We start from the raw sequence: 15,557 nt of genomic DNA, 5'->3' as shown, positions 1-15,557 counted from the left end.
TGCCCTGTGTCAGTGGGTGGAATGGTGCTCCTGTTTCAATGGGGCAAATAGTGCCTGTTTCAGTGGGGGGAATGGCACCTGTGTGTCAGTGGTCAGTGAGAAGGAAGGGGCTTCTGTGTCAGTGGAAAGAACAGTACCCCAGTGCCCGTCAACATCAATGGGGCAAATAGTGCTTTTGTTTAAAGGGAGTAATGGCACCTCTGTGTCAGTGGTCTATGGGAAGGATGGTGCTTCTGTGTTAGTGGAAAGAACAGTGTCCCTATGTCAGTGGAAGAAATGGTGATTGAATGTCAGTAAAGGAAATGGCACATGTGTCAGTGATCAATGGGAGGAATGGTGTGCCTATCTCAATGAGGGGAAATTATGCTTCTGTATCAGTAATGGTTTTGCAGTTCTTGTAATGTATTAATGTGTACCTTGAAGTGTGGTCCAAATCTTTCCTATTTGGATAGAATGTGGAGAATGAGGACATTTGCCCTCTTTTCTGGTTCCAATGGTCATGATGGGAAATCCATGATGAAATTTGATGAGCAGAAAGTGAGAAGAAATCCTTTATTGGGTAAACTTGTTCTGGTAAAGAAGGAATATCACCTGTTTTGGAGATACCACTTACTTTATGCTGGGAAAAGGACATAGAGATATAGATAAAAAAACTTATAAAGAAAGGTCTTAATTATTCAATCAAATATTATCTCCAATAGCTGGGTAGAAGGAAGACATATCAATTCCACAAATGGACATTGAACAAAAAAAAGACAAAGCTTCATTAGATCAAGCATTCCAGCACAGTGAAGTAAAGGTCAGAATGACACCGAATTTAAATCACGTCTCCAGACTGGATATAGTACATTGTTCTCATGTGGGTACAGGGCATTGTTCTTTTGGTGAAAGTGTCAAGCTAACCTGATGGATGACATGGGACTCTGGTTTTATAATTTGGACACGTATACCGTTCAAATCACAAGTAAAATTAATATTACAGAATAATATAATTAGTTATCAATGTGCTAAAAATATTATAATTCTACAGTTTTGAAAGTTTTCAGACCATTTTATTTTTGAAATTTTTTGCATTTTAATAGTCCATGGTTGGATGCTGCAGATTTGAAGAGCCACTGCATGAACAATTTAGGGCTGTCAGGGTCACAAGCTGCAGAAGTTTTTATTTGTTGTAATATGTGTACTGTATAATACCAATTGCAATCTGCAGATGCTAAACATAGATAAGCAACCTTCGTGGATGGTTTAAATTTGGGTTAAAGTCAAATTTGGCCAGAATATGGGTAATTTGCTTCAGTTCTTCAAGGAGCGGTAATTTTCAATTGAACTTTTGCTGCTGGGATAGTTAAAGATAGAATGTTTAAAGGGGGAAGAACTACTGATTTCCATTGCTGTGGGCAATGTCAAACTGATTCTTATTGTGGGAGATTTAGAAATCACTGCAGGTAAGGACTATAGTGTTAATGTACAACCCAATGTTGTAAAATAGTCATCGTTATCCTCATCATTGCTTTCCTCTGTTACTGGTGTACTAATTTATTTCCAAATTGCAACAAGCAGTGAGCAGCACTGATGTTGGTGGCCTGCACATTTTGTAACCCACTACTTTAAAACCCATCCAAACCTACTGTCACACTTGGGGATATGGGGCCACTAGGGGGGTGCTACAGCTTGCACAAAAAGTGGTGTGAGCCCTAAGAAGGGCCAAGGCACAGAGTCTAAGCAGTAACCAGGTCCTCTCTAGAGCCTCTAGTGGAGCCACCAGGGTGGGCTGGATGAAACATGGTACCAAATCACTAGGCAGAAGAATTGTCACGGAAGGCCGGGGTTGAGGCAAGCAGCAAGCAAAAGAGGTCAGATCACAAGCCGGCGGTCAAAAACCAGGTATCCTGAAAACAGACATCGGTGACACAGGGGCCACCGCAGACACAGGGAACACAGGAGACACTGGAAGCAACAGGAGGCACAGGTGACACGGGAGTATCCACAGATGCAGAGGAACAGCACAAGGGATTTGGCCTGGAAAACAATGGACTGGGCAACAAGGGGTTAACACAGGAGCTGCACTGAAAAGCACTGAATTAACCAACAGGTGTAGAGGAAGCTCAGCAGAGCTGGGGGGCTCGGCACTACTGGAGACACACTGTATTAACGCCAAGTGCTGAGTGCTAAATAGCCAAGGGTGATTTAAAGGCTATTTCCTGATTGGCTGGTGGGACGGGGTGATACTTAATAAATCTGGAAGAACAGGAGTGCCTGGACTCAAAACTGCAGGCATTCGCAGGAAAGAGGTGCCTGCACTTTAGCAAGAAAGAAGTAAGTGTAACACCCAAATTGAACAAGGTAATTCCTAAAAGCCACCGTACAGATAATTATATATATGTTTGGGACAGACTGTAGCTGTGTACCTGTCCACACAATTAGGACCTCTTGTACCTTTTAGTTTCCCGACAACAGAATGAGACCTTATGATTGCTCACCACCTTCCTCTGACTACAAATCTCATAACAAAGACACATGGTTACCACCGTAACACAGGAATGCTGGAAAATGTAATTTGGCATTTATTAAAAAAAAGTTAAAGGAGGTCCTGATTGTGTATTCCACTACCTTCTTCACAAAAATAGTGCTGCAGACTCCAGCAGGCTGGCCCACACCGAATTATGTACACTCTCCAAAGGAATTAGGTGGGTGAGTAGCAGCCATGTGCTTCTTATCAAATACACTTGAAGAATTGATCCTTAGCAAGTGGGACCAGCTCTATAAAAGCAGACATTCTGGCAGATCGCTGGTTTTGACCATTCAGGTGTGTGTTAACACAGTACAGAGGAAAAAAGACATCAGCAATTATCTCAGAGAAGCAATTGTTGTTGCACATTCAATTTGGGGAGGGTTCATGGGTCATTTTGAAACAACTGAAGTCCATAATTCTACGGTGAGGAAGATTATTCACATATGGAAAATGATCAAGGCATTACCAATCTTACCAGGAGCAGATGTCCCAGCAAATTCACCCCAAGGTCATAGAATTTGCTAAAAACTTGAAAGCGTCACCAGACTCCACTGGCCTCAGTTAGGATTTGTAACTGAGTTCTTTCAATCACAAAGTCTCAATATCACATGTGGGTATTATTTCAATCAGTTTGCAGATTTAGTGAAGGGGAAGGCTGGAGTTCAGCTTTAAGACTTAACTGTGAACATCTGTTTTGATAGATACAGCAAAATAAATGTGACTGAGATTCTGATCCGTTATCGCCCAAGTTTTGCTTGACATATGCTGACCGACATACCGTATTACATTTTTTTGGTTTTGTGAACTGCTGTCTATCCAGGGGCGGACATGGGGAGGTGCAAAGTTTGCAAATTCTGTAAGAGAACCTCGGACCCTCCTCAGCCAACAGGAGCCCCATGTCAGCCCTGCACAGGGGCCAACTGTTAGCTATATTCACCACTTTCTGTCTCCATACTCATTTCTTTTTCCTGACGACATGTTCTCTTGTACTGATCCATGTCTGAGCATTTATTTATATTTTGATGTAAATTCATTTCTTACAAAGCTGAGATAATTTTGTATTTTTTTCAGTCACTTCTATCATATTACCGATGACATGATGACAATGGGGAATTTATTTGTTCAGGAAAATGATTGATTAAATGATAATTTCTCACTTAGCATTCCACAAATTCAATTGTATTGTGTTTATGACAAGAGAATAACAATATCACATAAAAATGGTTTTTACAATAAACATTAATTCTTCACTAAACTGCATGCTTACAAGAAACGTAATACACAATGAGATATACAAAAAGCTTATGGCAACATTATGCAAACTTGAGGAAAATTCACAAAGCAATCATACTGTTTATTGTAAATTATAATATAACATTGTAGGTGAATTGTTGAAATGCAATAACCTATTGCGTCGCTGTGCATGGCTCACCACCTATGCCTTCTAAGGCAGAAGCATGGTTTCCACTGTATTGCCAGCAGAGATGGATTTCCCACAAACCCACCTAGGCCATGGACTAGGGTGCCATGGCAAATAGGGTGGTGCCAATGCTTTCATTATTTCTAGGTGCCTTCTCATCGGGGGATCTTGTGGCTGCCATACAGCTGCCTTCCCCTCTATACTCTCCTTTGTACACATGGACAGGAGCCGGGGCTCCCCAGCCAATCCTGAAGAGGTTTGGCAGAAGCTGAAGAGGATATCACCTTCGAGCAACCTGTTTCTTTTACAAATGAGCACTGATCACTGGGTTTGGGTAGTGGAGAAGGAGCTGCAAGTTGAATGACAGGATGTTGGGAAATGTAGTCTGGCATCAATTGTTCTTCGTACTTTTGTCACATGGTCTCACCTGTCTGAGTCGCCCACTGGCTGAATTCTGAGGCAGTGTAGAAGCACATCTGGCCCATGATACAGATATTCTGTTCAGCAGTTTGCTTCTACACAATGGGCCTGATTTAATAAAGCTCTCCGAGGCTGGAAGCAAATCAGCAAATCTGGAATGGATCTGGTCCAGGATTAAAAACATTTGCTAGCAAATGGCAAATGACTTTGAAGAAATCCATTCCAGGTTTGCTGGATTACCCAGCTTCATTGATTACAGTGTATCCTTCCAGCCTTTGAGATCTTTAATAAATCCGGCCCAATGGTTGTGTTCACTTATCAACCTGTTTGTGATCAGCTTTGTGTACAATTCATCAGGTGCACAGATCATGTCCTGTAAAAAAATTGCACTTTGATCACTAACAGGGCAAGAGACTAAGGAAATACAAAGAAAGAAAAGGAGTCCCACTATAGGACTAGGGACATATTTCATTCTGCCTGCAGAAGACTGATGACATTCACCCAGCCTAGACAAATTCACTGGATTGAAGGATTCAAGATAAAAAGAAATATATTGACATGTCAAGAATGTGTCCATGCAAACTTTTCAAGTTACAGAAATGTGCATTTTTACATTATAAGGCATATTTTTTTTGGAATATTTTGGAATTACTATATTAAACTGAACTGTAAAGATACAAGGTGGTCAAAATTCAGCATAAGTGACTTTTTTTCCTACTGCATTACTGTAAACCAGTCCTGCTGCAAAGAATGGATCTTCTCTTGTTTAGTATTCTGTTCTGTAGAATGCAGCAAAATGCAATCAGTGTTAATGAGCCATCAACATTGGCATTTGCAGCCTGCTCAAAGTTCTCTTTGGTCAGATCTGGGCATATAATATTGTTAGAAGGAAATAAAGGTGAATAAGCATTGCCTGGGGATAGACAGGCCTGGCACTGCAAACTTCAAATTCTGATTTGAGGTCTGTACCTGTATTTAAAGAATGCATGTACTGGGAGAAATAAAAGCAGCTGGCATTGGTGATCTCTTTGATACAAGTAGCCAGTCTGCTTGTGGTACAAAGCATATCTAAACACAAGAAATATTGCACCTTACCAGTCATTTGACTAACGGTGGTAGTGACTCCATTGGTGTTCTTTCTTTTTCTCTTTTTGTCCATGGGTTACAAACAATCTCACACTGTACTGAATTCCATTGTCATCCGAAGACAGGAAGGGTGTTAGGACTTTGGAACATCCCCTCCATACTCCCAATTTCCATACCATGGGGGAAGGTGTTCTGTGTTTTACAAAAAGCGACTGATAACAATGCAAAGAGAGAAAGAAGGAATCAGCATAATTCTATCAGAATCAACAGGCATTTAAAGTAGAACTTACATAAAAAAATCACTTACCTTAATTTGTTAAAACTTCTCGATCCTTACCCAGGGGATTCTACCCTGCTTTGGCTTCCCTCAGCTTTCCAGGGCTCGCCATTCTGTCCAACGCCAACATCATCCTTCTTTTGGGTTCTTCATGACGTCTCATAATCTCGCACTCCGCATGCCCTAGATCGGTGATGTATCTTCCACCAAATGTAAAAAATTGAGCACCGTTCAATCAAGCAACTGTCTTTTAAATTTGAGGAAAGCACCTGACGATGCGGCGCCCAATCTTGAGCATGCGTAGAAGGAGAAGCCCGCAGCCTCCTGGAATATATGATGCAAGTATCCCAGATAGCTGCCGGTTTCCTCTTCAGTCTTCAAACAGAATGGTAGGGGAGTATGCTAAAAAAAGATTGAAAAATAATTAAATTATTTTTTTTTGTTTTCAATGATTTTTTATTCGTTTTTTTACACGTTTTTTAACAAACAACAAATGCAAAGGTACAAAAAAAAAAAAACCACAAAGACAAAGCCCTATGAACAAAATTGCTAGGGTGCATAGACATTGGTGAATATAATGCAATAGTCTTGTTACCTAGTTGGGCACCAAAACCCTTTCTGTAGGTCAGGTCTCCCTGGATTCTGGGGGTACCCAAAGTCACTGCTATACAAATGGGCCTGCCTCTTCCCTTTTCTAGGAGTGGGCAGGACTGTAAAAACAACATAAAGGAAAAACAAAATGGGGAAACCATCAGGAGATCCATGGGAAGGAGACCTGTGCCCAAGGGGACACCACTTGCACTTCATCTATTCCTATCTTTTTTTTAACTATGGTAAAGGGAAAGCCAGTATCATGTGACAATATGTCTGCTTTACATATCCCCAGCAGGGTCATAGATAGCAATAAAAAACCTGGCAGGACTTTTTTGGGGGCATAAGCCATATAAGCAAGTAGCTTAAAGTCCCACCTAGTTGGGTTGCTTTTTTGACCCCATGTGCATGGCCTCCCACCAGCCTGGCAGCCACTCATATAATAAAGTCTCTGCTTCCCCTACTGTAGTGTAATAGAAACAGATTAACTGTTCTAGTATTCTCCAAGTCTGATTCTGCTACATTGTAACACTGGACCTAACAATACACAAAGCAGATATTCAAACATGTAAGCTATGGCTATGACCCCCCTCTCTCATGCAATTCTCATGCAAGTGGTGCGTCGGTTTTTCTAAGGGGTACGAGATAAATGCCTAATACCCCAAAAACAGCCCTGCCGAAAATTAAGGCTGAAACAGCTTCGCCAATTATGCAGAAGATTTATAAGATGCAAATTCAGCAGTCCAAAGGTTATCAGTTCCGAATCTTGATTTATAACCCTCCTCACAATGGGCTACAATTGTTCTTTTATTGTTCTGTTACCATAATGGCTAAATTCTAAATCTAGTTTAGAAAATACTTTGTGACGTGTCTCACGGTAACAGGACATGGTGTTCCATCTGCCCTTCAAAATGTTGTCAGCTTTCCTGGGAATTAAACAAAATAATAGGAGACCAAATGAACAGAAGACATATAATGTTTTTTGTATTAGGAATCTGGATCATAGAAACACAACCACAAACCAACTTTAAAGGTTTTCAGAAAAATGGCAAAGAAATAGCTTACAGCATTTGTAACTTTTGAAAGAAAGAAACTTAGATCTAACAATGTTGGGTTGCATCTGGTCCCTGTAGCAGGAGAAGAGGTCTGCCTGAGAAATGACATTGCTCATTAGCTATGACCCTATATTTTTTACATTTGTTTTATTGATATATCAATAACATAGTACCATTTACTTGTTTGCTGGCACTCTAATGAGCATTTCACATTCCCTTTTTCCTTAAAGGACTTTAGGGTCTAGTATTCCTTCCATGGCCATGTAATTAAAATAAGTTCAGTCGGGTGGAAGCAAAAAAGTTTGATGGAGCACCAAGCAAGAAGAAAAAATGAAACATACATACATACATAACTAGAAATAACAATAAAATGGCTGGCTTATCCTTTAAAGCTGAAATACACTGCAGTGTGTGCAATAATTGGCCTGACTTATTAAAGCTCTCCAAGGCTGGAAATGATTCACTTTCATCAGTAAAACTGGGCGATCCAGCAAACCTGGAATGGATTTCTTAAAAGTCAATTGCTATTTCAGGTTTGCTGGATCACCCAGCTTCACTGATGAAAGAGTATCTTCTCCAGCCTTGAGAGCTTAATAAATCAGGCCCAGTGTGTACATCAATGCTCCCTAGTACAGTAAACCAGAGCAGCTCCAATGCACAAAAGCACAATTATTTCTATGATGGAAAAAATGGTGCATGTCTGTTTGTCCATTTTGATGCATTGGTTGCTACAAGAACTACCGGTATTTAGCCTAGTTTTGACCTGGGCGTTAGTGTCCCCTTTTAGAGTTATTGTATGTTTACACACACACACACACACATATATATATATATATATATATATATATATATATATATATATAGATAAATATATTATATATATATATATTCATATATATATATATATATATATATATATATATATATATATATATATATATATATATATATATATATATATATATATATATATATATATATATATATATATATAAATATATTATATATATATATATTCATATAAAAATATTTGTGTGTATTTTGTACATTTTTTATATATATATAGTTATGTATTTTATATATGTATTTTAATCTGTACAAATAAACTTTGTTGTTTTAATTTAATTTGTACTTAGGTACTCAAATTTTCTATATTGCAAAGTATAATTTTATATGATGTCATAATCATGTATGTAATTGAACAAATGAAGAGAAGAACATGTGTTGTTATCCATCATTTTTGACAGAGTTGATTCTATCTTTGGAGTTTTGATTGCCTAGGAGGCGTGATAAAACTATTCTTGTATTCTATAACATATTTTGCTGTTTTGGTGTTTATGACCATATGTGATTGTATAGACTTGTATATATCATAGTATATCCATATTGTAGCATGTCACATCCATCTGGCGCAACATCAAACATATTTCATGTTTGATAGGTACACACGCACATATTCACATGCATAAATAAATACTTAAGTACTGCTGTACCTTTCCATGAAAATGTTTGTAAAACTACTTTTTTTTTTTATTAGAAACCAATCCTGTTCCTACGAACACGATTTTTTTTTACCAAACTGAAGGGGTCTTTATTGGGGTAGTAAACCCATTATTATTATGGTATTTGGGGGATGAGTGGGATCTGTTTGGTAAATGCTCTTTTGGCTCCTGGTGTCTTTTTTTAGGGATTTAGTAGTGTGACCTTTCTAATGGTGTTCTTGGCTGTGCTGGTCCCTACTAACTATACCAGTGCTTGTGGTAAGAACGTAGCCCTGGACTGGGGCCCTTAGTGTACTTTTGAAATTCATGCCAATTGGGTAGGGGATAGTATAAGCATTAAATATTGCACCTTTACACATCATCCATGTGCTTACACGTATGCATAGGCAGGCTGCAGGAATAACATTTCTTCAGATGTTCATGGCCAATCGTGAAACTGGTATCAGAAGGCTTACCTAAGGCTCAGAGTATGGGATATAAGGTGCTGGAAGGTACCTGTTCTTGCTTACTTGGCTTGCTTTTCTTTTGACCATCATTTTTTTAAAGTTTACTTGTTACTGACTTCTTTCCCTACAATGGCTTGCCACCACTTATCATCTGTTGACTCGGCCTGTCTTCAGATCATGGCTTGTTCAGCTGACCTGACTTGGCCACTAATCAAGTTTCTCTTCTCATGGTCCAGTCCACCTGTGACCTCCATCAGATGCCCCACCAGGACTATTGGCACTTGTGCCACAAGTCCTCTTTCTTCAAGGGGAGACAGGGGAGGGGAAGAAGGGAGCCCCTCATTACTTCTTAGTAGATGCTATATTACTTCACATGATAGGATTTCTTTTATAGTTAGTATATACATTGTAGGAAAATGATGCTGATGTTTTATATATATATATATATATTTAAATTATAGAAAATCGGCATTGCAGTGTAGGAAAAATAATTTTCGAATGATGGAGATTTTAAATGACTCTTTGTACAGGGATAGCCAGTCCAGTAAAAGTCCTTGAAGCAGAAAAAAATCACTTACCCTTAGCTGTGAAAAGCCCTCAATCCACCTATAAACTAAGCCCGGTGAGTCCAGCGCTCTCTTAGCTTCCCTCTTCTTTCTGAAAATTACTGTTCCATCATCTTGCTTCCTGATTCTTCTTTGCATCACCTGAACTCGCACTGTGCAGGTGTAAGATAAGGTGACCTGTCTTAGTCCAAATGTAAATGTGCTAATCTCACTGTGCATGCGTAAGATTGATAACTTGTTTTTTTTAACATTGGAGAAAAGTCCATGATGACGAAGTGCCCGATCCCAAACATGCACTGAAGGCGCAGCCCACAGCCTTTTGGGATATGTGTTGCAAGTATCCCAGGAGGCTGTGGGTTTTCCGTGAAGTTTTTTAAATGTTAAAAATGAAGGGGGGCTGAACAGAAGGGGCACACAATGCCGCTTCTGTACAAAAATAAACTTACCTGCCTAATTGCTTTTTTAAATAAACTCATCTATTCTCGCTCCATTGCAGCTGCTGCTATCTTCACCTGGCCTTCTTCTGGGTTACGGATCTTTGGTTTGGCCAGGTTGGAATGATCCAACGTCCAATCCCAGGAGGAATGCTGTTGCATAGTTCAGAGTACTGAATGAAGAAGACTGGTAACAGGCAGGTAGGTATTTTTGCACTGCATGTCTCTGCAATGATTTTTACGGCACGTTTCTGCAATGATTTTTACGGCACAAATTTATTTCTTCTGTAATTTCAATCCAGGGATTTGCAAGTAACTCCTGCAAACATTATTATTAAAATGCATGCATTCACAAATTAAAGGGATTTCATCAATGAAACCTATATGGGAAGAATGTAAAGGTAAAGCCTGTACTGTCCATAAAGAACATTGGAGCAAGACTACAATTTGCAATTTAAAATATCATCAAAGATCATGGCTTCTAAGATATTAAGCCACAGTAACAATAGATATGTTTGACACAAACCAAAAAAACTGCATTTCAGGAGAAGAATTTCATGCCAGCTGTGAAGCAGGATGGTGGAAATGTTATGGTTTGAGGCAGCTTGCAGTCATCATGTCAAATATAAATTCTGTATCATGTTAAGATGAGGAGAATGTGAGGCCATCTGTCCAAAAGTTAGAGCACAAATAAAACGTTCAACACAATACTGCTCCAAGCAAATCCATCAAAATGCCTAAATGGCCTTTGAATCCCATAAAATGTTGTATGGGAATGTGTTTTTTATTAGTCCTAAAAATTCAGCCATGGTCAGCCTCCTTTATAAAACAGTAAATCTGATAAACATTTCCTGGTGGGAATAAATCACTGCCATTGAAACACATGGACCTGGAAGATCCACCAGTGCCTATAATTGAAAAGTAACAGGTTTATACTATGAACCCTAGGGAGTATGTACTTATCTACTTCTCCCTTGTGAAAGCAGACCTATCATCAATTTCTTTTAATATATAAAAGGCTGGTTAACCCTGTTATATAATGTATATTTTTTAAATTGGAACAGGAGGACCCCCTCCCTTTCCATCTTCACTGTTGTGTTGGTGAAGACCCACAGGCTCCTTGGATACATACGTCACATATCCCAAGAGTTTGCAGTCTGCTTAAAAAAATATGTGCCAATCTCACTGCGCATGCATAAAATCTTTTTTTTGGTTTTACATTTCAGGAAAGCCCCTTCTGCGCATGCTCGAAATCAAGTCATTGTACACATGTGTAGTCAGATTAGCACTCTATTTTTACATTTACAGAAAGGCCTGTGCAGTGCAAGATCGAGTGAAGTTACCAGAAGAAGTAAGAAGATGGCTCTGCCTGGTATCCAGTTGGTGCCGGGAAGAAGAAAGAAGACGGGATGGTGAAGGATCGTTTGGACCAGGATCATGGAAGGATTTACAGCTTTCCACATGACTTTGACACTTCCGTTTTAATAGCACTCATGTCTGGTTATTAGCATTATGGGAAAATGAAAAGAACATCTCTGAATTCCACTGAACTGTAGAGGAGGACGGAGTGAAGAAAAGATAATTAGTCTGGTATTTTAACACCCCCCCCCCCAAAAAAAAAAATATAAAAATATATAGCTAATATTCATTTTTTACACCTTACATTTATTTTAATTGCATCTCTGCTCGGGTTCCCTCCACTGAACTTTTTGAGCTTTGCCTATTACGTGTACAGTATATAGATATTTTTCAGGGATTCTTCCTCTTCTTCACTGGTCATCACATGGGCAAGTTCTCGTTTCACGTTACTTTTTATTTCTTTTTCCACTAAACAACAAAATTTCAAAAGAAGTACAGAAATGAAGTTGTGCAAGCTCCCTTTGTGATTTAGAAAATGCAGTTGCTTAGCTACATCCTTCTGCAAAGTGCCCAGAAAAAACACAGCAGATTTTTAAAGTCTGGGAACACTTTATTTTTAGACTGCTGGATGCGATCATCTCTTACATATTTTATGGAATCTGTGTCTTGCCAAGTACATTTCATTTTAGGTGCCTTCTGAATTCTGCGATAAAGATGTGACCTTGCTTTAACTGTACACATGTTTTTAGCTGGTCTTAGAAAGGCTCATGAAAGACAATTGTTCATATTAATAAGAGTTTGGATTAAATAATTTAGGAGGATATACAATGTTAATAATGTATAAATAAGGCTGAGATTTGTATACATTGTGATTCAAAATGATTGAAACTATTTTATATTAAACTATTTTAAATGACTGGTTTAGGATATGAATTTATATTTTTTATATTGGTAGCATATGCATTTTCTCAAAAAGGAAACCGATGCTGAGTATATAACCTGCACAAAAAGTGGAATTAAACTCATTGGTGGCTGGTGAACGTCTGCCATGCTTACCCTGAACATTCATAGCTACATGCATGGAAGGCGCCACCTTCACATTGCATGTCTCTTTTGTCAAATAGTATTACCTCCTGGTGTTTTTTGTTTTTTCCAGTTTAGGTCTGCTTTAACATTGCTGTACTTCTTTTCTGCTAGGGCTCGAATACAAACCCACCACCTTCGGATATGTGGCACACAAATCTGTGTTAAATTATTATTAAAGGAGAGCTAAATTTGCGATACTCCCCATTCTGTCACAGGGCACCGCCATCTTTGTTGTCCTTTTCTTCCTGAAAAAAATCTTCAATTATGTTGGTTGGCTGGGCCAGTATAATATAACTGCTGTGCAGGAGGAAGTTTGATAATCCCTGGCATGCACAAGGGAAGCCAGGATTGCAAGGTATCCGCATGCGCAGTTCAGCGAAATTTGACTTTTGCAGAAGTCAGGCAAGTAAGAACAGGTATTGCAAAATTGACATCGTCTGTCCCTTTTTGCAAAAAAAACCCACCTCCCAAAGTAAGATTTTATTCTTACCAAGCCATGCCACTTTACTAAAACACCACTAGGTGTCAGCTTTTTTTTATTAGAAATGTGTAACTAAACTTTAACAAATGTATGAACTATTCTATGAAAAACTATTTTTTAAAGAGTTGACTGAAATGGAGACGCCTTTGCCATCAAGATAAAACATAAAGAATACGTTCAACTTCAGTACAAGTTTCAAATAAAATGATAGCAGTCATTGAAGGTCTAATGCATTTCATCTAGAAAAGAAGTTTTCAAAGCTTTTGAAAAAGTCCTCTAGATATTGGAAAAAGGTCCCAAAGTGGAGAGGATAGAGGGGTCCCTTTTTTATTTCTTACATTACAGATGAAGTTTTATATATATATATATATATATTTGCTATGTGTGTGATGAATGTGATCTAATTGGGTTTATTATGTGTGATAAAATAAATACTTTAAAATCACTGTCTATCAAAATCATAAATGCTATCATTGCTGACCTTTCAGAAATTGCTTTGTTTGCTTGGCTGTCATGCTGACCTCTTCCTCAGGTTTCCAGTACACCTAGAACAAATACTAAAATAAGGACTTCTGATATTCTTGCCATGTTTACTTTAAACTGACTGCAAACATAGAATGGTAGATATGTTACAGCAACACATACATGTACAATCCATCTTTTCTATTGTTATAAATGTGGTTTAAATCTCCTAAACATGTTTGGGGATGCAACAACCCCCATCAAATGCCCTATCTTACTGCTCCAAACCTGCCAAAATCCGCCCCACCTGTCCCCAGAGACCACCAAACTCCTTGTACACGCTCTTATCTCTTGCCTAGACTACTGTAACCTCCTCCTCTCTGGTATTCCACTAACCTGACTCTCTCCTCTACAATCTATTACACTGGTCAACAAACATTTTCTTGGCAGAATAAAATCATTTTAGGTTATGTCTGACGCGCAGATTCCAAATATGGTACTGGTTTTGTTAGATTGGCTCTAGTTTTTTAAATAAAGACCTCAAAATCAACCTCATAGAAAACTAATGAAACATGAAAATTAATCAAAATAAACTAGATATGCCTACGTATTCAAAATTAAACTTTTGGAATAATTTCAATATATTCTATATTCAGTATATTTACAGAACTAATCACAAAGATGTAATTAAAAAACTCAGTTTGTATGATTTCCTTTTATGCTCATGATCAGGACAATCACGTTGAAGGCTCCAGCAGTAGTCTGCCATCATGGCCCTGATTTAACCCCCCTAGTGTTCTAATTCTGTCAGTTTTTTGATGCAAAAAGTGATCCTAATTTTTTTGCATATAACTTTTTGTTTATATTGTGGCCCTGTAAATTTTAGGATTAACCTCCTGAGCGTTACACTGAGGTCTAGATTTCTGTACCAAAAGTGATCCACTGTTTTTCATGAAATTTTTTTTTTAAATTGTAGACCTGTAACTTACAGAAATATGTCCGAACAGGGGTTCTAGTAGATATTATGAATATAAAAAATGTTTGAAACACACAATCATTTAAAAAAAAAAAAATTACTTTTAATAAAATTAAAGGAAAAACACAAAAATCAGCTTAAACATGACTACATAAACAAAGCTTGAAGCCATGGCAGGGGTCAGGCAGGCGGTGATGTCCAGGTCCAGGCAGAGATGTCAGAGTCCAAGCAGAGGTCAAAGCAGGCGGAGATGTCAGAGTCCAGGCAGAGGTCAGGGCAGGCGGCAGGCAGAGATGTCGGAGTCCAGGCAGAGGTCAAAGCAGGCAGCAAATGGTCAAAATTAGGCGAGGATCAGCATAGGCAATATAAGACACAGTGTTACACACTAGCCATCCAGGGAATAAGTGGCAATTTTTAAAACTTTGATTCTGTATTTATTGGGGTTTGTTTTGAATTATTTTGTATTTGATTGGAGACGGGAGTTTGTATCCAATCCAATACAAAATAAGAATTTGAATTTCCAAGTTATTTACTTTTATTTATTTTTTTGTATTGGATTGGATACAGGAGTTTGTATTCAATCCAATATAAAAAAAGGGTTTGAATTTACCAGTTATGTACTTTGTATTAATTTATATTTTTTTGTATTGGATTGGATACGGGAGTTTGTATTCAATCCAATACAAAATGACAGTTTGAATTTACCAATTACAAACTTTGTATTTATTTGAATTATTTTGTATTGGATTGAATACAGGAGTTTGTATTGAATCCAATACAAAATGAATGAATGAGTTTCTATTTGAATTTCCCGCACACGCGCCGACGTCATCACGCACGCAGGGAGGAGCCGTCCGTTTTTTTTTTTCTCCGCCGGACGGCTT

The 15,557-nt window shown here is 38.3% G+C and overlaps 2 long non-coding RNA genes across 2 annotated transcripts; one reads left to right on the top strand and one right to left on the bottom strand.

Annotated features, from left to right (window-relative positions):
* Positions 1-4,992: 4,992 nt before the first annotated feature.
* On the bottom strand, positions 4,993-6,088 carry LOC140338653 (uncharacterized). The gene is made up of 2 exons (XR_011922289.1): positions 5,746-6,088; positions 4,993-5,650 (listed from the first exon to the last, which is right to left on the bottom strand). It is a non-coding gene; the product is annotated as an uncharacterized lncRNA (long non-coding RNA).
* Positions 6,089-14,591: 8,503 nt separating this feature from the next.
* LOC140338652 (uncharacterized) lies at positions 14,592-15,004 on the top strand. Its single transcript, XR_011922288.1, has 2 exons — positions 14,592-14,907; positions 14,944-15,004. It is a non-coding gene; the product is annotated as an uncharacterized lncRNA (long non-coding RNA).
* The last annotated feature ends 553 nt before the right edge of the window (positions 15,005-15,557 follow it).

This window comes from Pyxicephalus adspersus, chromosome 9 (assembly GCF_032062135.1).
Source record: "Pyxicephalus adspersus chromosome 9, UCB_Pads_2.0, whole genome shotgun sequence".
NCBI lineage: Eukaryota > Metazoa > Chordata > Amphibia > Anura > Pyxicephalidae > Pyxicephalus > Pyxicephalus adspersus.
This window is presented reverse-complemented; position numbering and strand designations above follow the sequence as displayed.